This window comes from Eumetopias jubatus, unplaced genomic scaffold (assembly GCF_037043125.1).
Source record: "Eumetopias jubatus isolate StellerSeaLion01/CBP00866 unplaced genomic scaffold, mEumJub1_p1.0 scaffold_2, whole genome shotgun sequence".
Taxonomy (NCBI): domain Eukaryota; kingdom Metazoa; phylum Chordata; class Mammalia; order Carnivora; family Otariidae; genus Eumetopias; species Eumetopias jubatus.
Window position 1 is genome coordinate 178890087 of NW_028274808.1, and position 23199 is coordinate 178913285.

A 23199-nucleotide genomic window follows, 5' to 3' on the forward strand; every position below is an offset into this window, starting at 1 on the left:
CCTCCTTTTATCAGTCACATTATGCCTTGTTTTAATTTTTTATTGCCAGTCTTTCTATCTGAGATTATTTTGTCATAACTATATTCTTGTGTATTGTTTCCCTTCACTGGCATGGGAGTGGGAGAGAGCTTTTCTTTGGTATAGTTCTGTGTTATTTTGCTCCAGCTGGAATAAATGATACCTGGAAGAGAATTGAGAGGTTAATCATCTACTCCAAGGACTCATCATTATCTATGTGAATAAATGGAGAATGTACTTCAAATATTAAAACTGATTAGTCTATTCACAAAGCAATTATTTATATCCTATTTATATACAATTTATAAAGATGCCATGGGAAAGTGCAGACTTTTTAGAAATCTTTGTAACCTCCAAGTACCCTGATGTTTCTATACCTTTATGAAGTTTTTCTCTTATGCACTTTGCTCTGCTCACATGCCATTGACCCATTATTCCACATTTTGGTCACAAATTAATCTTAGCTCTTTTCTAAGAGCCAAATCAAATATTACCTCTGTTTAAAACAAAACCATAGGACCAAAATGGTGTCACTTATGTTGTCACCAAACCCATGTAGTTGCAACCTCCCCCAGAAATGTAAGTCAGTCAGTCAAGAAATTTTTGATCAGCACCAATGAGATCATCCGTCATATGGGCCATCTCTATCCCCAAAGATGAGAGAATCCACACAGTAAGACCCCTTACCCCTCTAACCAAGGGCCCGTGAACTGGTCTGGAAAAATCCTTTCTTTTCTTTTGTCAATAATTTTCTTGTCTCACCCTCCTTTCTATAAAAACTTTCCGTTTGTACAATTCTTCAGAGCTCCCCTCTACTTGCTGGATGGGATACTGCCCTGATTCATGAATGGCTTAATAAAGCCAATTAGATCTTCAAATGTACTCAATTGAATTTTTGTTTTTCAACACCTCCTATAAGATGTTTGACTCTGAAGCAACCTAAATGCCCTTTCCTCATACTCTTTGATACTCTGAGTGTGCTTCTTGCAGGATGCTGCATTTCATAGACATATCTTGTTCATTTTTTTTAAAGATTTTATTTATTTATTTGACAGAGAGAGACACAGTGAGAGAGGGAACACAAGCAGAGGGAGTGGGAAAGGGAGAAGCAGGCTTCCTGCTGAGCAGAGAGCCCGATGCGGGGCTCGATCCCAGAACCCTGGGATCATGACCTGAGCCGAAGGCAGACGCTTAACAACTGAGCCACCCAGGAGCCCCTCTTGTTCACTTTTGTTTATCCAGTACCTAATATACAATAATTGTTCTAGACTTTCAATACATATTTCCTTCAAAATGAAGTTAGGCTTATCCACACCCTGTGAAAACAATTTGACATTCCATGTACTCTTGGAACTCACGAAGAATTGTCAAGGGTTAAGTAAAATAGCAATTCTTCAGACTTTCCCTAAACACAGGTGCTTTCTAGATCAAAATTATTCTTTCATTAGTGGGCTAAATCCATAAACAAGGCCGAATGAGAATGAAATTAATATAGGGCTGAAGCTAACTCCTCTCTCATTCAGTGGTATTGATGCTGGATGGGCTGAGGACCCCAGAGGGAGGGCCTCAGGCCCCTTGCTGAGAGTGTTATTGGCTTAGCATGGGAAAGAATTTAAGAGCAAGCCCTTTAGAGAAAGGGACAAGGATTTATTAAGTATAGAAGTAAGAAAGAAGCTACTTTACAAGGTAGTGATCTCTCCTCCTAGATGAGGAGGAAGTCCCCTCTTTGCCTCTAACAAAGGGTTTTATAAGGTTTTTTAACATTAGCTAACTGTACAAGGAGGGATTTACCCTTTAACTTTGGGTTTATCATTTACATTGGGCTGTTAGTTTTTCCATTGTTTTAGGGTTGTGAAATTACCCACAGGGAGCTATTTTAAGAAAGTCCAGGTGTGCCTGGGTGGCTCAGTCAGTTGAGCAACCCACTCTTGATTTCAGGGTTCTGAGATCGAGCCCTTCATCAAGCTCTGTGCTGTACTTGGAGCCTGCTTAAGATTCTCTCTTAAGTTCCATCTCCCAGGCTTCCCACAGCTATTGGAGGTCATTCTCATTTGGGACATAGTATTTTCATACTAATTCTTAACAAATGTGTTTTATGTTAATGAATATGCTGTATTATAAATATATATCCATTTCTGACTTGCTCTTCCCTCCCTCAACTTCTTTGAATAACTGGCACAGTATAAAGAACATATTATATTCTTACAGTAGGAAGAATAATGGCCCCCAAAGATGTGTGAGTATAAATCTCCTGAACCTATGAATATGTTATGTTACATGCACAGAGAAATTGAGGTTGCAGATGTAATTAAGGCAAATCAACAGACCGTAAAATGGAGAGATTATTCTAGATTATTCAGTGGCCCAAAGTGATCATGAAGGTCCTGAAATGTGGGTGAGGGAGGCAGAAGAGTCAGTGTCAGAGTGATGTGGTGTGTAAGGGAGGAAACATAATTTTCCCTCTACTCGTCTGTATTTCTGTCTGAGACCTGCTGTAGTAAAAGACAAATTAACAAGAGAAAAAACAAATGGAAATGTATCGTTTATACAGGGGAGATAACCTAGGAAAAGTGAGCAACTCCCCAAAATGGTCAAACCCACCACCTTAAATACCATCTTCAGCTAAAGATAAAAGCAAGATGTTGGGAAAAGAAGCCAGTTATGAGCAAGATTAACAAAGGTGAGATTTGTTCTATTATGTTATTCAGTTTAGACCTTCTCCATCGACAAGATTCTCTTGTGATTTGGAGTCATCTTTCCCTCCCTGGTACAAAGAGGGAGACACTCTTACAAATGGAGATTTTTCTTTATAAATGTAAATTTCCCTTACAAAAGGGTAACTTCTACTTTGTTTTCTGAGCTTCTCTGTGTCTGAAATTTCTCAAAAATAATCAGCTCAAAATAATCCCTATGCAAAAGAAGCATATTCTGGGGTGGCATTTTCTGCTACTTTTCAGATATGAAAAAGACTCATCCATTTACTGCTCCATTGATGCCTTTAAGGATGAATTGAAATGATGAGCTATTGAATTATGGCAGCCTCTAGAAGGTGGAAAAAGCAATAAAATAGATTCTTCCCTAGAACTTCCAGAAAGGAACTCAGCATGGCAGACACCCTGATTTTAGCCTAGTGAGACCTATTTCATAATTCTGATCTATGGAACTGTAAGATAATAAATTTGTATTGTTTTAAGCCACTGAGTTTGGGATAATTTCTTTGCAGTAGCAATAGGAAACTAATATAGTGCTGAAAAAATAGTCATTAAACATAATTCCCATTTGAATTCTCCCTCTCTTGCAGTTGATTTTTTTCCCCCTCACTTATGTATTACCCTGAAAGTACTAATCAGAGGTAGAATCTATTTTCTGCTTTTTGCTTTGCCAAATATACAATCAATACTAAATAAACTAAATTAATGATATGATACATTTTAAAGAGTATTAGCCTTATAGTGATGATGCTTTGTTCTGAATTACAGGTCATAGAGTTAAACTGTTATCTATAGTTGAAAACGGCACACACACACAAACACACACACACATACACACACACACATACACACACTAAAATCTGCCAAATTTTAGGGGTTCTTGATGTTAGTTACATACTTATATGGTGAGGAAAATGTTCCAAACATGATAAATTTTGACCAGTGAAATTGCTCCTTTGTAATTTGGAAACTGACAAATTGAAGAGAACATGGCTAGTCAAGAAAAAACTTAATCCTTTCCATCAACTTTCCTAATAGTGAAATAAAATGCTGACTAATGTCTGTAAGAACAATTGAGAGCACACCCCCACCTTTGCCTTAGAAAATAATTTAACTCATCTGTAAAGCATGATTTTTCTTTCTCTAAGAGAAAATGGTGAGATGCAACAGAGCCATGTTTATTTTGGCAGAAAAACACAGTGCAAACAGTAACAAAAATGGCTATTATTGTGTGTGTGTGTGTGTGTGTGTTTCTTTTTTTAAAGTAACAGGACCTGCTACCTATTTCCTTTCCACTAGAGCAATAGATTTTTATAAACCTTTTTTTTTTTCCTTACTGCTGGCTGATGAAGGCTGTGGGCAGAGCAGAATTCACATCTCACATTTCTCTTCATCCCTCCCTGACAAAGAAGCACACTCTTTGTGTTTGATGTATTATTTCCTCCACAGAAAACAACGATGCCTCAAGAAACAAAATATGATACAAAAAGCTCAGTTTTGCCTGATGAGTGGGCAGAAAAACTTTATGGAGATGAAGTCAGTTAGGAAAAATAATAACAGCTCTATGCAGGCCAGGATAAAATGAAAAAAAAAGGTTCATAATTTCTAGATGGCCTAAAAGTAATTAGCAAAATATAACTTATTTGATAATATGTATATAATATTGTTGGTTTGCAAACTGGCTTCCATGCACAGAAGGTGAGAGGAGATTGAAGAGGCACACCAATTCAGATTGGTAGGTGGCAGATTTAAGAAGCAAGGGAATTTATAGTGACAAGACAAGTGGATCTCCACACCACCATCTAGAATTTTCGAAGTTCATATAGAGGCCTTACCTGGCTGGGTTCAATGATGTACATCATCCAGAGGGTCTTAACAGCACATTATGCTTTTAAGTCTGTGTCCTTGGAAACAGTTTCCATTGTGGAAAGTCAGCCAGAACTTACATTCCAAGGATAAAGAAGTGGTGAGGTGCCTCTGATTGCTGGGATCCAGCTCAAGAGCCAACCACTGGTCACATGATCTGGATGACCTTCTCCAACACCCTACCCCTCCAGAATGGCTTTTACAATCTTACAGTACCGCTCTTCTGCAATGCACCCTGAGTGTCCAGCAAGGGGTTTCACTAACATGGAGGTAGCTCATTTGGCACCTATCTGGCTACACAGAGGCAGATAGCACAACAATGTACCTATGTGCAAGAAAAACACAGGTTAACATAATGATTCCTGAAATAAGTGACATTTTTTTCTCACCAAGAGCCTCATTATCTGAACCACTGATTTATTAAGTCCCCTAGGCTGGGCATTGGATCACTCAGGGCATTAACTTGTGTCCTCATGTGATTTAATAAAAATGATACATTAAACAGATTTATCAGGTATGAACACACAACATTCTGTTTGGATAACGGTGCAGTTGCTTACTGGCAAGGCAGTAATGATGCCGAAGACCAATACCTAAATTGGAGGACAGTTTTTCTCATTACAGACAGTCCAGTGTTCATTAAGGACAGGCTTTATTAGCTACCATTTAAAGCTTGCTGGATGAATTTAGTCAGGGTTTCTATAGGTGCGAAAATGTCCTCCAGGCCTGTTGGGGGGGGAACAAAAATGGCAACTAAATGACCATACCGGTGGAAACTAGAACTTGTCCAGCCGACCTTGAGGAGAGCGTGCTTGGCAATTTTTGTTACCATGGGACAGATTCTTCCCTCTTCCCAGAGAAAACCTAGAGTAAGGCAACCCAACCACCCATGTGGAAGCCATGGCCAAAGTTTTGTGCCACGCGGCCACTGGGTCCCATCCAGGCTACACAATAAATAGCTGGATGGTGCAACCAGTCAGGGGCAAACCAGTCACTCTCTTTAGTACAACCGACTACACAGTTCTAGATATTCATCCTCTATTCCTGGGACAATTGGGTTGATTCTGTTTAGAGTGATTTTTCCATTCCCAATAAAAGGCTGTCCAGCTGTTCAAATGTCCACAACCCCATAGGAGCCACATGAACCCATCCCAAATCTGAGCATCATAACCCATGACTCTAATGCTGGTATTTTTAGGACCCTTTTGATCAGGACTTTGATGGCTGCCTGTGTAATTTGGCTAACAGAAAAAGAATATCCATGCCCAGTGTTATTGATAGTGTATGACAAAAGCCACGTTTCTGAATCAGTACTGGTAATATTAGATGTATTAAGAGTACTAACCTTAGCTTGTGCTTGCTTAATGCACTGCTTTAGGGCCTTCCAATCCCCTCCTGGAATGTTGATAATCACCATGGTAATCCTGACAAGCTAAAGAGGGGCACCTGTCCACATACCCAACAGTTGGATTGATTCCTCTGCTGGGCATACAGTGGACCCACTTTACAAAGGTATTTCCATCAGGTGCTCCACAAAGCCTATTACCACCTACATATCTAGAAACAGTGTGTTTGGAGATAGGGTTGTCCGCTACTACAACAAGACATGTCACTTAGTCAATGTGGGGGTTTGAACTATGCCAAGGTGGATCAATAGAACATATTCTCAAGTCATACCTTGATAGTAGGTAAGGAAGTTCTTACCATGATAATGCTATTCCTTCGTGAGAGACTCTTCCTGGGGGAGCATGGTGCACACTGCTAAGAGCTGTTGTTCTATGAGGTTATCTCAGGTTTCTATCCCCTTCCAGAGCTGGGACCAAAATCCTATGGGTACTATCTCTACCACAGTGTCCAACCCATACCTTCCAGAGTCATAGACACAGCTAACTCGATTGGTAGCCCTGCTTGGGAGATGCCCAAAGCTCTAATCTACTTCACTCTTATTTTTGCCTTCTCAAAGGCTGCTTGCCCAGTCCCACATGTGCCCTTTCTTTACCAAGTGGTGTAAAGGATGGAGGCATGGTGCCAGGCAAGGAATAAAAGTCTTCCCCAAATCCCAAATCCTTATAAAGTCTTGTACCCCTTTTGTGTTCTTGGAGATTGGATAGGCTTGCACTTTGTCAATTATAGTTTCTGGAACAATGCATGTCTTACCCAACCAAACAACTTCCCAAAACTTTATAGGAGTGTCTGGGCCTTGAATTTTCTGTAAGTTCACCACCCATCTTCTCCCTCACAGATATACGAGCACAGTTTGCAGAATGTCCTGCAGCAGAGGCAAATCTTCACATATTAACATTATATTAAAATGTCATGGACCCAGTTATTGATATGTGGAAGGAAAATAGGAACAGATCTCAGGTTATCATCCCATGACATACTGTGCAAGTAGCCTTTGAAAAGCACTTGAAAAGTCCATTGCTGCCCTTCCCACATGAAGACAAATAGATGTTATGACTTAGTGACCAACTGATCTTGTGACTCAGAGATACTAAAAAAGCATTTATTAAGTCCAGTAGAGTATGGTACACTCCTAGGACCATGACCAAGGTACCTAAGATGGTGGCAATGTTGGGCATGGCCTCATGCATGGGGTGTTGGGGCACTACCTTGTTCAATTCTCAGTAGCCTGTCATCATCAATATTCAGCCATTTGGCTTTTTTTTACTGGCCATACTGGGCTGTTGAAAGCATCATGAGCAGGGCATACAATACCCACTTGGTATAGTTCTTGGATAGTTTCTCCTAACTCCGTATGCTTCCAAGCAATTTATACTCTTTGAGAGTTACCAGTTGGCATTTCCCCTCAACACAGGATTGATTAAACTAGAGGGGAAATTCACCAATAGAGGTTTGCAGATTTGGCCTTTGTAGGGTATCAATGCCCAGTATGTTTTCCAGTATTAAAGAGATAAACTTTTCCTGTGGGGCGAAGAACACCCAATTTCAATTTCAAAAGGACCTTCCAACCTTAACAGTTTGCCCACTGTAATCATCAGCAGCACTGAGGGGGCCTGAAAACTTCTGAGGGTTACCATGTATTAAAGTACACTCAGCTCCAGTACAAGCAGAGCCATCACCTTCGATTATTTCTGGGATACAAATCAATAGTGAGCTCAACATTAAGCCTTTGGTCACCTCCAACAGCACTCACCTGGGGCAGTCTTGGCTTGCATCCTTTACCTGAGTATGAAAGGCACCCATGCTGACTATATCCCTGAGGGCTCTGCTCCAGCAGATGGGAGATAGTAAGCATAGGTGGGTCAGGTCCAAACTGTTGTCCACATTCTAAGACTTTCTACAGGCTAACCAACACAGAACCAGGTTGCCTGTCTATTTTTTCAGGTAGGGTCAGGGCAGCACCGAGGTCAACCACATATGCTTCTGTGTTAACATTTGCTGGAAACTTTACAAATGTTTGGGAGAGTATTTTGGCTTCCCAAGCTCCCTCTCTATCTTGGGTCTTTACACATCCCTTACCTACTCCTAGGAGTGGTCAGTTTCCCCCAGATCAGCAATGGATTGCTCAATATCATAAATGTCTTGTTCCATGACAGGGTTCAGCATGGATATCAGCATTCCAAACCAGGTCCTGGGGGGTCTTAGACTGTAGTATCTTAGCTTTCAGTCCTTCAGTGAATGTGTCCTGATCAAGAACTTCAAAGACAGTAGCATAGATTGCTGTCACATTTCCAACTCCCTAAGGATGTGTTGTACCTCCTCTGTAGCTGTCCAGGGTCCTACATGCCCAAGGAGATTCCCCTGAGTTGGGCCACAACTCCCCAGAGGCTAGAATAATTCAAACTATACGGGACTGAGTAATGAACTTCTCCAGTGCTATGGAGGCACTCTTTGAGAGCAGGATGGGTGGTGCTGTTGCTTACTTTCTCTGCTTCCTGACTGGTCAGAGAAATGCCACCGTACGCTATATCCCAGAGCCCCACTAACCACTCGTGGACCTTTACCTGATCTTCTGCCAAAACTTGGCAGCTATATCAGTATACTCAATGATAGTATATTCTTTCACCATGAATGTCGCCTGAACTAGGAGCTGCCCCACTAGCTGGGGTTGTTTTTGCTGTGCTTTTACTGTGGCAGGGGCCAAAGGGCAGGTGTGTTTCATCTGTTGCGCTGTCAATCACCAAGACATCCTCCTTCACTCTCCTCACTTTCCCTGGAATTTCACACTCTTAGTGTCCCAGTCAGGCTTGTCACAATCATTCAGACCTGAATCCGTGGCAGCTTGTACCCCTCTAGCTTTGCAAAACAGCACATTCTGCTCTCTACCTTCTCTGCTAGCCCCGAAGTCAGCAAAGACACATGCATGTCTTTTTCTAATCTCAGCCCTTTTAACTTTCTAACCTGAGCTTCAGCCACTAGTTGGACGTTGGCGTCCAGCCAAACAGCCCACAGTGGAGACGAGCCCACTATGGCAGCCCTCCATTTCCCTTCCCTGTCACAGTATACTCTGCACAGTTCTTCAAACAGGTGCAGCAAACCGGTTGGCATTTCAGTATGTCCCCATACTTACATGGCGGTCCACAGCATTTAACATGGCCCCTCCCCACATAGAGCTCAATGACCAACTTAGGATTTCCTCTCCAGATGACACTTTCCCAAGACCCATTTTTGCTGTCTCCTGGTTGGTTGGTTAATTGTTGGTTCACAAACCAGATCCCATACACAAAGAGCAAAAGAGAAACCAAAGATAGAAGCAGGCCACTCCAGATTGGTAGGTATAAGTTTTAATAAACAAGGGACATATATAAAAAGTTTGTCTTTGGCAGCCACAAGATGAATAAATCTCTGCCCCTGCCCACTGGAATCTTAGAAGTTTATATGGAGGCCTTCATTGCGTTCAGTCACATATACCATCCAGATGAGCTCAACAACACATTGCTCTCTTAAGGTATATCTTTGAAAATGGCTCCTGGGCGCCTGGGTGGCTCAGTTGGTTAAGCGACTGCCTTAGGCTCAGGTCATGATCCTGGAGTCCCGGGATCGAGTGCCGCATCGGGCTCCCTGCTCGGCAGGGAGTCTGCTTCTCCCTCTGACCCTCTTCCCTCTCGTGCTCTCTATCTCTCATTCTCTCTCTCTCAAATAAATAAATAAAATCTTTAAAAAAAAAAAAGAAAAGAAAATGGCTCCCAATGTGGGAACAGTGGGCAGAAGTTGCATTCCGAGGACAGGGAAGGGAGTGCGGAGCATCCACCTGCCCAGCTTCAGTTCATGGGTCCACTTGTGGCTACATCCTTTCAAAGACCTCTTGCAAAAAATATAGTGCAATGATATAAAAATTCTTAATTTTTTTTGTGACAATATTCCCTTTGACAATAGGATGAATGTTACAGATACCCTCCTTGGAAATAATACACAATTGTACACACACACACCAGTTTGACAGACAATTTATAGTTGTTTTTAGACTCCCTGTATCTAATCCATGGACCTTCCAGGAATCCAGAAAGTCTTGACTAAGACCCACCAGTTGAAATAAGTGTGTTACTGTTCTTTATTATCCTAAATTAAGTCTGGAATGGTGTGTTACACTAGTAAATTAAATTCTAAGTGAATAAATTGTTACAACGTATTACATGGGTCAGTTTCAGATGAAAAAGAAAAAAGCAAAGGGATTACATAAATGGAGAAAGTGTCTCAAAACATTTTGCTAGATATTATAGTCATGTTTTATGTGAGGCAGAGATGGATAAGGAAGAATTTCTGCCCACAAAGAAAAAACACAAGTAGGAAATTTCTGAGACCCTGGATGAAGGAAGAGGACCATTATTCAAGATGATTTGAATAATGCCAGGGTAGAGTCTGAATCACAGTTGGAAATCTCAAGAGCATACCCAGATAGTAAAAAGAATGCAACAAATATGAACAGAATGGTGAGAATCTATATTCTTGAGAATGATGATAAAGAAGCTGATGAGAAAAAAAACTTAGAGATTTGGGAAAATAGTTCATGAATTTGCCAAATACTACTCAATGCAGATGATGTTACCAGGTAGGTCTATACACCACCACTTAATTTAAAATATCTAAGTTGCAGATTGGGGCATCCATAGTATAAAACAAGTTTTGGAATAAATTTGATGTGGTTCAGCTCTGCTATGTAAGCACTTTCTTACCTTAAGAAGATAATTTAATCTTGAAAAGTTTTGACTTTTCATTTGTAAAAATGATGAAATTGTTGCAACTACCTCATAGCATTATTTGAAGATTAAATAGGACAATGTATATAAAAATTTACCATTAGTGCCTTATAACATAAAGGCAGAAGAAAAATGTAGCTGTTGATGATTATCACATAAGAATAATAAAATTGATCTAAATTAAAGGAGATTACATTTTTAATCAGTGTACAATTATCAGGCTATTCATATTTTAGTTGCAATCATGAATCTTGGTATATTCTTAATTTCACTTACTTATTTAGCTGATATTTATTCTGAGCTTATAATGGACCAGAAAATTCTAGGCATTTGAAATATGGTATTGAAGAAAATAAAGTCCCTGACCTCACATTTTCATTATGTTTTATCTGGGAAGATAAATGGTAAACACAGAAATGTAACGTATCACATGGTTATGATAGCTTTTCAGAAGATTAAAGCATCTAAAAGGGGTTTGGAGGGTGAGAGTAAGTTTGGCAATACCATTTGGTTTGCAACATTCAGAAAAGAATCATTGTGGCCTGGAGCAGAGGAATAATATGGTCTGAAATATTTTTAAATGATCACATTGGCTACTGTATCAGAAACAGATGGTCGGGGAATCAGTCAGAAGGCTTTTGCAAGAAATACTGTGCGGTTTGTTGCTATCTTGCACCCAGGTGGTAGCAGTGAAGATGTTGAGAAATGATACATTCTGGGTATATCAAAAAGGTAGCGTTGGAATTATTTGCTAATAGGTCACATATATGTATGTGAGAGAGACAGAGAAGTGTCATGAGTAAAACATTTGGCCACTTGGAAAAATGTGATCTTTAGCCAATTATTTCATTTATGTTAATGATGACATGTCTATGATAAAGACAGAGTCACTTAAGTTATAATGAAAAAATAGCCATTATCAACTAAATAAAGCAAAGTTATCACAGTCAAATAATAAAACAAACACAAAAACACTGGACTATTTAAGGCAAAAAATAAAAACTATGATTGTTCATGCAGACTTTCCCACATTGTGACTGAGAGACAGACACCAAACTTCTTGCATATACTGGGGATGACAATCTCTCATTCTATAAAAAGTTCTTTAAATATATGTGAATTATACAAAATTTTATCTTTGTAAAACTTAACTAATGTTTAGATAACCATCTCACATTTCTTTTGGAGGCAAGCTGAAATATATAAAGTCAGCAATAGTTCATGGCAAATACTAACCTTAAGCTCTCTTTAGGAAGAAAAACGAGTGGGAAAAAAAAAAAGATATTACCTAGGAACAATGAAGAATGTTCAGAATAAACTGAGAATGAACAGTCTCCTTCACTAGAAATATATACTTAATGATTATACGTCTTATAATCTTCAAGGAAATGTATCCCAAATATATCTAAGATAGCCCTCTGCCAATTTCCATTTGTTCTCATTCATCAATTCCAACCTATTAACAGTATTAGTAAAAACCACTGTGCTTATGTTTGGGAGAAATGGCTAATGTGTATTGTGAAATTACTTGGACGGAGATTTATTTTAAGCTCCTATACAAGCCAGTTCTTGCTTTATTATTTTCTAACAAAAAAAAATACTATTTCCTTTTTGCTCCTCTAGTGGTCTCTTTTAGAGAACTTTTCTTCTTCCATTTTTATGAAGACTTCAATTTAGCTTTCACATCTCACACTCAAAATTCTGAAGGAGAATTGCTATCTTCTATTCTAAATATTTTAAGCTAGACCAAAAAAAGGAAAGAAAGTAAAACAAAATCTGGCATATACAAAAGAGAAGAGTGCGTATGAAGAAAAAAAAATCTTTAAGAACCATCATTCTGTTGTCTGTTATGCTATTCTATTTTAACATAAGATGTTTGGAAAATCTACTTGCCTTCATATTCACAGTAAGTGCTTTATTTAATTTTCCCCTTTCAGAAAGATTTGCAGAAGTTGGAGTAGAAATGCTGATTTTTTAAACCTATAACTGGAAAGATACTAAATGCCTGACAGCAGCAGGAAAGTCCAGTACCCAAATGGAAACATGATAACCCATTATGGAAGCACACGAAAATACAGATAGATTTGTCTCTGGGATTTCAGGGATTCTGATCATGTTTCCAGTATGAATTTCCTTCCCTGTGCTTAGAACTGCTCTCATGGCTCTGAGAAGAATATTTGCAAACTCAATGTCTTTCATGATAATAACTTTTCAGCCTTTCTACTGTCAAACAGTTTTAGCAAAGTGTACAATATCTGTTCTTTCCAATCATGAGAAGAGACAATATCACACACTTCTGTGTAAGCTTAGAGTCCCTTCTTTGTTATATAGAAATAATATGAACAAAGTGATTTTTTAATTAATCAAAAATGAAAAAAAATTTGTAAAAATTTTCCTGGTTTTGATTTTTATATACTCACTATGATATTGAGCCTTTTCATCCTACAAAAACTGATAAGAGGAGTATCCTCCCTAACTTCTACTAATTTTGTCAGAAGCACTATTATATTTCTGTCACTGAACTCAGTCCATTTTTAAAATCTATATCTGTATGAATTTTTTTTCTAGTGGTCTGTAATCAATTAAAGTCTTTTACTTTCATAGTGTTAACATTTTTAAAGAACTATAAAGTGTTTGAAAGAACAGAGAACATTTAAAACAGGCATTAGTCTGCTGAACAAAATCAATAAGTGATTATTGTTTTGTACAATGCAACACAAAATGTAAAAATTATATAGTATTTGGGTTAAACGCAGATTTTTGTATATTTTAATCGTTTGAAATAGTTTAGGTGCAAATTAATTTTAGCATTTTTTTATGTAAGAATGGGTATGAAATTAATTTATAAATGTTGAAATCACTATAATTACAAAATGAAAGGCGTTCTTTCACACCTTGATGTCTCCTGTAGACATAGGTTTATGTCTTGAAGCCACATCCAGCATGTGAATATTAATCAACATAATAGCTCCAGCAGTGAGTTTTTGTACTAGGATATATAAGAATAACTTTTAATTTATATTTTAGTTTTGGAATTAAGTTTAGAATCTTGAGAAAAAGTGTTTTTATTGTTGTCCCCTTTGAGACCTTTTTTTTTAAAGAAATAGATGGGTTTAGAATTTTGCTTTGTAGATTCTAGTAGTTTGCTTACTTTTTGTCAAATTTAATAAACTGTAACATTTAGTCTTGTTTGTTGGCAAGTAGCAAAATAAACAAACTAACCAAAAAACAATACAAAAACAAAACAACAACAACAAAAAAAAAACAAAAAGAAAAATCACATCTTTATGTACCTTAAGAAAAAAATATAACTTATTATAAGGGTTTTGTGGTCAAAGAAGAGATCTGACTGGTAGAAAGGGAGTAGTCGGTGTCCCTCTCTTTCTCTTTCACATATTTATTCTAAAACTCCTCATATAACATCAGCTGAGTCACTGTTGGCTTACTTATTTATTTTAGGTTCCTCAAAATGTCATAGTTTAGTCATGGTTACAGATTAGACATTTGTGATGGTTAATTTTATGTGTCAATTCATCGAGGCTATGGTACCCAGTTGTTTAGTCAAACACCAATCTAGATATTGCTATAAAAGTATATTTCAGTTGTGACTAATATTTAAATCAATAAACTTTGAGGAAAGCAGATTATCCTCCATATTATGGGTAGGCCTCATCCAATCAATTAAAGATCTTAAGAGCAAAGTCTGAAAATCCCCAAAGTAAAAGGAATTCTCCTCAAGACTGCAATATAGAAAATAAAAAATCACTTGAATTAAAATTCTAATTTCTCTATTTACTGGTTGTGTGATTTTGGGTAAATCATATGACCATAGAAATCTCAGTAGTTAAGCCTTATTTTATAATAGTAATAACAATAATACAAAAGTTGTAAAGTTGCTAGATATTTAAATAAAACAATGTACATAAAGTGATTAATACAGTTATTGGAACAATAAAACAGACTAGTTTTCAGTATTTACTCCTAATATTTTATGATTAATACTAATAATGAAATTCTCTATATATAAGTTGACATGAGCACAAGCATAATTATTAACAAATAATTTATATATGATGTTAATGTTTCTCTGGTTTTTAACACATTTTTTTAATTTAAACATGTTACAGGGACCTGCTTTTTTTATATGAAATAAAAATGTATTTTTCTTATTTCACCAATTTAATTTTACAAATTATTTTTACTTTAACTTATTCCCCAATTAATGAAATGGCTCCCCTTGTAAATGTCCATGCTACAGCCTTTGTTGTCTTTTAGAGTGTGTCATCTTTCGTAAATATAAAGTAGGAAAATACTGTCAAAAAAAAAAATCATGCTATATTCCTCCACTGTAAAAGCAGCCTAGGTGTTTCAGATATATTTTGGTAAACATTTTTCTCTTTGTATTATCTTTTCTATCATGATATTATTTAACTAGAAAGAAAAATTTTGCTTAGTTATATACTTGCTTGAAAAATCACATAGAAGAGGAATCAAAAGATAGGTCTCATTTGACCTAATACCTAGATGAATGAATTCAAAGATCATTTTTTAGTCACTCACTTTGCTTTTTATCATTAAGGTGTGCTTTGGGTTTTCTAGCTACTAAGTTTAAATTCTTCTGTTTCATCCCTTGGTCAAATGATGTTTCTCTTAATATCAGTTGAGCTTACCTAAATTACCATTTTCACAGTTAACATTCACCCCAAATTACCTGTAATATGTCAAATCTTCACAACTAGGATTATGTTGAAAATAGATTATAGGCAGACAACTGATTCCAGAACTGTCATTCATCTTCTCTAGAGAGCTCATTAACCTTTAAAGGTTTGTGCATGATTCCATAATTATCTTGCAATGGGATTTTTATTTCTCTTCTGTTTCATCAGGTTGCTCTTTTGTAAGGACTACTATGAGGCTGACATTCTTCTTAACTCTTTGAGCTGGCAAAGCAGGTGGCGACACAGAGAAGTAATGTATAAAGCAAAGACTATTCCTCTCATCACCATCCATGTCTTTAGCATTTTCTTCAGATATGGGAAGAAGGAATTACCATGGCTTTTTATGCTTAGAGAATCATATAAGAATGATTTGAGGAAAATTGCTAAGAGTATAATATTCATTTTTCATAATTTTTTCTAAATCTTATCAAAAACCTACTTTTGTAAGCTCATTCATGTTTGTTTCTTTCTTTCTGTCTGTACAACTTATTGCTTTCCACCCTACTTATCTTCATTGTGCCTAATTATTTTCAGATCAGAAACTTATATAAAATATTTTAAAATCCTCTTATTTAAAATACCAGTATATTTCTGGGGCGCCTGGGTGGCTCAGTGTGTTAAGCGTCTAACTCTTGATTTTGGTTGAGGTCATGATCTTAGGGTCCTGGGATCAAGGGCCCCCCCAGGGGGGCTCCATGCTCAGTAGGGAATCTGCTTGGGATTTTCTCTCCCCATCTCCCTCTGCCCCTCCCCCCGTCTCTCTTCCTCAAATAAATAAGTCTTTAAAAATAAAATAATAAAATAAAATAATAAAATAAAATAAAATACCAGTAAATTTCTTATGGTGTAACAGGGAGAAACTTAGCATGTCTGACTCCATATTGCTTCTATTTCCTTTGCTGCTGTCACCTATAGCTTAGAAACTTTTGCTTAGCCCTAGACATAATCAAGTTAATCATCAAGGAAATTTTGCTTACAGCTAAGATTTGTGAAAACTGTCCTTTCTAAAAACTACCTCGCCTGAGAGGATAAGAAAGTACATACAGAAATGGCCATGCTACCTTTAAGATTTACAGGAACTACATGACCAGATTCCTGTATCCACAGATCAACTGACCAAGGACAAAGATGTTACCTGCTTTTCCTTGGATGTCTACAGATGTGAGTCGGCTTTGACTCCAATCCCCTCCTTCTCTCTGTTGCTAACAAAAAAACCTTGAATTTCATGCTGAGAGGAGATGTTTCTTTGGGACAATAGTCTACCAACTCCTTGGTTTTCTGGCTTTCTGAATAAAGCTGCTTCCTTATCCCAGCATCTTTCCTCTCAACTTACTGGCCTGTCATGAGGCAAGCAGAATGACTTTGGACTCTGTTAACAATAGCAATGTGTTCCAATATTAGCAGTATAAGAGATGGATTTCAGAACTTTTGCCTGTTATTTTCATTTTTCATTATAAATGTCAAGAGATGAAGAACAAAAATTGGGAACTGGAAAATTCTGAAACGAGCTCATCATAGAGGCAGCATGATGAAGATCCAAAAGCAGGAAAGCATAACTGTCCACAGCATCACAATTCCAAGTATAACCATAGAACATGTTTAGATTTCAAAGGTATAGTTAGCTAAAACACTTAGTGTTAGTAAGATGATTCCTATTTTATCTCATCTCTGATAATATAGGTTCTACATCTTCCTGCCCCATTATAAATGTCCCAACTGGCTCACTCTTAACAGACATCAGTATGGTTAAATTGTTGCAGAAAATAATCAGACCTGCGAGAAGCCAAGGGACACTTGGAGAAGCAGGAGAACTCGGGTTATTTTACGCCCATGAACCCAGATGAGCTCACACTCGAAATTCTGGGCCCTGGGTAGTGGGGTTACAGTTTTTATACGGGAGTGCAGCGGGTTAGGTTCCAAGGGCTATGCTGACTGCTGGTAGTTGGGTTTAAACTGGGGAAGCGGGGACGGGGTGGGGAGCTGCTTTAGGTGGGAACAGCGGTTAGGGCGGTGCAGGGGGCTTGTGGCTGGAAGCCTGTTTACAGAAGCAGAAACGGCTGGTTATCTCTTGCTCCCCCCCCCCCCACCCCCACGGGGCTTCTGGTTTTCTCTTGCTCTTTCTAGTTAACTTTTCATTTACTGGGGCCTGCCAGCCTGGGCCTGCTCTGGGTAATTCTCCTCTTGAAAATGACACTGAGCAAGTTACCCAACAACTCAGACCCTCAGCTGAGTATTAAGGGTGTTTTATAGAGTGAGGAAATATAAAACCTGTACACACTTCCTGAAATCTAGTAAAGATTTTACAAATATTACAATTAGAGATAATATTCTATGTCTTAAGAGTAATTTTCCAAGATTCCAGGGTTAATATTGTTTAAGTGATTATTATGGATGGATTGTATCTCCGCCCCCCCCCCCCCCCGGCAAAATGTATATGCTTAAAATTCTAACACACAGGATCTCAGAATGTGACTATTATTTGGAGATAAGGTCTTTAGAGATACTTAAATTAAAATAAGGTCATTTAGGTGGACCTTAATCCAATATGACTGGTGTCCTTTTGAAAAGAGGAGATTAGGATACAGACCCACAGAAAAAAGCCCATGTGAAGGCTTAGAAAGAAAATAGCCTCTATAAGCCAAGGAGAAAGGCCTCAAAGGAAACCAACTATGCCAACACCTTGATGTTAAATTTCTGATCTCTGGAACTATGAGAAAAAAATTTTTTTAAACTTACCCACCTGGTCTGTGGTACTTTTTTATGTCAGCTTGAGCAAATTAATACAGTAATAAATTAAAAAAAATTTAAAACTTCATATATATACATATACTAGGTCAGTCCTTTACACACACACACAGGAGAAGAAATAAAGTTGGGCTTGGTGGGAAAAAAAGTTACAGAAAAGTATTAATGTTCTCTGTATCTTTAGGGTACAGTACCACTTCTGTCTTATTTTACATGTCTGCTTCATTTTCTGTTCTCATAAATTAGAAATAATTGCCATATTACTCAAGATTTAGCCAAAAAAGAATGAATCACTTATATGTGTTTCTGGCAGGAAAGGATTTAATATAGGGAATGACATGCTTATAAAACATATGGAGGGGCTAGAACAAAGGTCACTTAAAAAATTCCAATGTTCCAAAATATCAGTAAGTTTCATGTATCATAGAAAACCAGTGCTGTTTATCTCAGCTCTTTTCAGCAGTGAAGTGTGTGATTAATTGAGGATGATGGAAACCACTATCAAATTTTTAAGTCTGGCATTTGCAGAGTTCACATCCTTGCTTACCTTTTCTGGAGTAGTAAGGATTGTCCTTACACTTCTATTTTCCAAATATCATTCACTTTCTTCATATTGGTAGAATCTTGCTGGCAAGAAAATTGAAAAAATATACATTCCTGGATTTTAGCTTCTGGTAATGATGATATCTCACATTTGCTTAATTATCTTTTACACATTCTATTTAATTTTCCAACCCAGCTGTCCATCATGACAATCAAGGGATCTTGAGAATGCCCCAGAGCAACACATGCTCCAGTTAAGACTTCTCTCACCCCAGGTACTCACACCTGCATTGGCATCAACCCAGAAGGTTCAGGGCAACTTGTATGCTCTGGATAAACTTGCCTTTCCCTGGCTCAACATTTCCCTTGGTAAATTAGGCAGATATTTCAGAACTTTGTGTGCTTCTGGTAAGTTCAATCCTCTACCGCTACACTTCCATTAATACTCCTAACCTCATCCCCAATATCTGTTGGATTTGTCAGTGTTCTCTAGAGAAATAGAATTTACACACACACACACACACACACACACACACACACACAATTTATTTTATTTATAATATATATGTGTATATATATAATTTTAGAAAATAATCACGTGATTATGGAGGCTGAGAGGTCCCAAGATTTATAGTCAGCAAGCTAGAGACCCATGTAGGGCAGTCAGTCAAGAGAAGTTTCTCCTTATTAGAGGGAGTGAGCATTTTGTTCTATTTAGGTCTTCAACTGATTGAATAATGACCATACACACACACATTAGGGAGGGTAATCTGATATACTCAGTCTGTTAATTCAAATGTTGATCTCATCCAGAAACTTTACATACAGAATGATGTTTGATCAAATATCTGGGCACTTCATGGCCCAATAAAGTTGACACATAAAATTAACTATCTGAGGTCCATCCTTTGTCATTTTGGCATCCATATGCATTTTCTTAATTCATGTTTATCTTCAAATGAAGAAGATAACAAGATCACAATTCTACATGACATGATACAACTGTCCTGAGTACAACTGAATATCACTACTCCCTTCCCCAGAAGAGGGAGTAAAATCCTGGTGTAGTGAGTGATGTTGAGATGCCATAATGGATTCCAGACACAATCTTCCTTATCTTCACTGTGGAGTAGTAGTCTAGTTTCCCATTAGTAACCAGGATCAGTCACCCTAGCCAGCACTGCAACTTCTTTTTTTGCCTATTGATTCAGAGAAATGAGAAGCCCAAAATGTTCTGTGGCAGTCTTAACTTGCAGTCCAATGGAATCATTACTGTGACTCCTAACAGAAGCATTCTTTTCTTTGGAGCTAACACCTCTAAGCCAGCAGGGCATAAAGTCATGGGACCAGGAAACAAACATTTTGCTAGTGGGTTACTAGGAATAATAGTAGGTGGTGCCACTCTCACTTCCACTCTTTGTTTCCTGGAACCAAGTACCCTGACTATAGGAGAAACAACATATATTAGATACAGATTCAGGGCAAATACAGTCTTCTGGATAACCCTGTCCCAGAACTGATAGGTAGAACCACGTAGCTGGTTCTGGAACTAAGTTTTCAAAAGGCCATTCCAGTGTTCTATCAAACTACTGCTTTAGGGTGGTGGGAAACTTGAGATGACCAGTGAATTCCATGATCATGAGCCCATTGCTGCACTTCTTTTGCTGTGAAGTAAATTCTTTGACCACAGACAAAGCTATAGAATGCCATCACAATGGATAAAACATTCTTTAAGTCCAGAGATGGTAGTTTTTTCAGAAGCATTGCATGCAAAGAAGGCAAATCTGTATTCAGAGTAAGTATCGGTTTCAGTAAGAATAAAACACTACCCCTTCCATGATGGAAGTGGTCCAATGCAATCAATCTGCTACCAGATACCTGTCTGGTAACCCAGGGGATGGTGTTATATCAGGGACTCAGTGTTAGTCTCTGTTACTGGAATATTGGGTATTTGGCAGTAGCCAGAGCCATGTTGTCCTACTTTTTTAAAGGAACATGCTTATCTAATAGATTGGTTGTAATCCATTGGAGTCAAGTACTGACTCTGATCCAATCAGCTCATGGCCATAATTCAAGCAATAGTTTATATAGTACCTAGAATGCTACTAAATTCCTGGGAGTTAGGTGGAGAGTTTCTCCAGAAGATTCTGTTGATTCTGTTCCGTGTGTGTATATATATATATATATATATATACATACATATATATATACACACACAGTGTATATACATTTTAATATTTAATATGTATATATATAATACAGTTAGTTATTAAATATGTCTGTCGCATCCTACTCTGTTGAATGAGCCCCAACCCATTACAAATTTTTTAAAATTGGGAAGTAGAAGTATCATAGGAAGAACTGGTGACAAAAATGTACTTAGCTACACTTATTCTTTCTTAATCTAAAATAAGAATCCCTGCAGTACTCTTAAAAAGTACTAAAACTCTAGGGATTAATTTAATGATGAACATCTTCAACAAAATCATTATGTTCTGCCATTAATTAAATTATGCCATTAATTAGATAGTTTAGGGCAAAAAGAAAAGGAACAACATTATGTGTTGTTTTGTTTTTTTTTTTTAGTGTTCCATGATTCATTGTTTGCATATAACACCCAGTGCTCCATTCAGTATGTGCCCTCTTTAATACTCATCACCAGGCTAACCCATCCTCCCACCCCACTCCCCTCTAGAACTCTGAGTTTGTTTTTCAGAGTCCATAGTCTCTCATGGTTTGTCTCCCCCTAGATTCCCCCCCTTCATTTTTCCCTTCCTGCTATTTTTTTTCTTCTTCTTTTTATTTTAACATATAATGTATTATTTGTTTCAGAGGTACAGGTCTGTGATTCAACATTCTTGCACACTACACAGCGCTCACCATAGCACATACCCTCCCCAATGTCTATCACCCAGCCACCCCATCCCTCCCATCCCCCCACCACTCCAGCAACCCTCAGTTTGTTTCCTGAGATTAAGAATTCCTCCTGTCAGTGAGGTCATATGATACATGTCCTTCTCTGATTGACTTATTTTGCTCAGCATAACACCCTCCAGTTCCATCCACGTCGTTGCAAATGGCAAGATCTCATTCCTTTTGATGGCTGCATAATATTCCATTGTATAGATATATCACATCTTCTTTATCCATTCATCTGTCAATGGACATCTTGGCTTTTTCTACAGTTTGGCTATTGTGGACATTGCTGCTATAAACATCGGGGTGCATGTACCCCTTCAGATTGCTACATTTGTATCTTTGGTGTAAATACTCAGTAGTGCAATTGCTGGATCCTATGGTAGCTCTATTTTTAACTTTTTGAGGACCCTCCATACTGTTTTCCAGAGTGGCTGCACGGGCTTGCATTCCCACCAGCAGTGTAGGAGGGTTCCCTTTCTCCACATCCCTATCTGTCATTTTCTGACTTGTTAATTTTAGCCATTCTGACTGGTGTGAGATGGTATCTCATCAAGATTTTGATTTGGATTTCCCTGATGCCAAGTGATGTTGAGAACTTTTTCATGTGTCTGTTAGCCATTTGGATGTCTTCTTTGGGAAAATGTCTGTTCATGTCTTCTGCCTATTTCTTGATTGGATCATTTTTTGTTTGGGTGTGGAGTTTAATAAGTTCTTTATAGATTTTGGATACTAGCCCTTTATCTGATATGTCATTTGCAAATATCTTTTCCCATTCTGTTGGTTGTCTTTGGTTTTGTGGACTGTTTCTTTTGCTGTGCAAAAGCTTTTTATCTTGATAAAGTCCCAATAGTTCATTTTTGCCCCTGCTTCTCTTGCCTTTAGTGATGTTTCTAGGAAGAATTTGTTGTGGCTGAGGTGGAAGAGGTTGCTGCCTGTGTTCTCCTTTAGGATTTTGATGGACTCCTGTCTCACATTTAGGTCTTTCAAACATTTTGAGTCCATTTTTGTGTGTGATGTAAGGAAATGGTCCAGTTTCATTCTTTTCCATGTGGCTGTCCAATTTTCCCAACACATTTGTTGAAGAAACTGTCTTTTTTCCATTGGACATTCTTTCCTGCTTTGTTGAAGATTAGTTAACCATAGAGTTGAGGGTCCATTTCTAGTCTCTCTATTCTGTTCCTTTGATCTATGTGTCCGTTTTTATGTCAGTACCATACTCTCTTGATGATGACAGCTCTGTAATAGAGCTTGAAGTCCGGAATTGTGATGCCACCAGCTTTGCTTTTCTTTTTCAACATTCCTCTGGCTATTTGGGGTCTTTTCTGGTTCCATACAAGTTTTAGGATTAGAATAAAATAAAGAACAAGAACCATATGACACTATCAATAGATGCAGAAAAAGCATTTGACAAAGTACAGCATCCTTTCTTGATCAAAACTCTTCAGAGTATAGGATAGAGGGTACACACCTCAATATCCTAAAAGCCATCTATGAAAAACCCACTGCGAATATCATTCT

General features: G+C 37.8%; 1 pseudogene; it reads right to left on the minus strand.

The window, feature by feature from the left end:
- The window catches only part of LOC114196616 (signal recognition particle receptor subunit alpha pseudogene), a 192354-nt pseudogene extending 183633 nt beyond the window's left edge, over nt 1-8721 (minus strand).
- Nucleotides 8722-23199: the final 14478 nt, after the last annotated feature.